Raw genomic sequence first — 300 nt, 5'->3', positions numbered from 1 at the left:
GGAGTCTGAAACCAATTCAAGCGGGGCAGCGGCGGCGGCCGCCACCCGTGACGAGCGCAGGCGAAGATCTTATCGGCAGAAGGAAGTTACTCAGCTACTGGGCTGCTCTTCTCTGAAGCCGACGGATTTACCAGGTACCCAAACGCGCTCTCCTGCTCACACCGCCTGGCTCTAAAGCGGCCGCAACTTTTTCCACGGCACAACTTCGCCAGGGCAGGGCAGGGCAAGCCCTCCCCTCTGGGCAAGCCCCCTCCCCACGGCGGGCTGAGCCGCCGGGGCTCACGCGTGCCTCAGCCGCCG

This window comes from Haliaeetus leucocephalus, unplaced genomic scaffold, assembly GCF_000737465.1.
Source record: "Haliaeetus leucocephalus isolate CR32 unplaced genomic scaffold, Haliaeetus_leucocephalus-4.0 Scaffold417, whole genome shotgun sequence".
In the NCBI taxonomy this organism is placed as follows: Eukaryota; Metazoa; Chordata; class Aves; order Accipitriformes; family Accipitridae; genus Haliaeetus; species Haliaeetus leucocephalus.
Note: the sequence above shows the minus strand (reverse complement) of the source record.